Here is a 708-nt window from a genome sequence, read left to right as displayed (position 1 = left end):
TCTGCTGAAACCTGTCCACCAAGTATGACCCTGCTGGGTTTTGAAATGCCAGTGCCATAGTTCCCAGCATCACAGCAATACACAAGCCACCAACAAATCACAAATTGACAAATGAATGGAGAATAATAACAGTATTAATTACTATAATAGTACATAGAGATTAAAAAAAAAAAAAAATCAAGTCACTGCCATGGAGTTGCATCAGATAGAGATAGATAATAATAAAAAAAGAGAATGTAATAACACATGTAAATGTGTTTTAATGTGTATTTTTCTGAAGATACAATTTCAATGAATATTTACATACTCTGTAAACTCTAGGAAAGGAATATTCCATGGCAGAATTACATTAATCAATTTTGTTAATACAAACTAGTTCAGTATGTAGTATTACAAAGTTGATAGACTCTCCTTTCCTAAGGCTTACAAAGCCTGTGATATGTTTCACCTGCCATTATCTGCTCAAATTGCTTGAAATAATCCCTTTCTCTCCTTTTATTATGTGACTCTGATGTTTCTGCCACATATTTCTCTATTTTTCAAAGTTTTGTCTTCTATTGTTTACTCTGTGTCTTTTCTGTCAAAGAATATTTCATTTAATTTATTATCTGTTTAGGTGTGTTGAATCAGCTGTTAAACCAATCTTTTGAGTTTAAAATTTACTAAGTAAATTCTATTAAATGAAATTCTAATAAAATGATTTATTTT

The sequence above is a fragment of the Orycteropus afer genome, unplaced genomic scaffold (genome assembly GCF_000298275.1).
Source record: "Orycteropus afer afer isolate SDZICR_OR568_19922 unplaced genomic scaffold, OryAfe1.0 scaffold00566, whole genome shotgun sequence".
Taxonomy (NCBI): Eukaryota; Metazoa; Chordata; class Mammalia; order Tubulidentata; family Orycteropodidae; genus Orycteropus; species Orycteropus afer.
Note: the sequence above shows the minus strand (reverse complement) of the source record.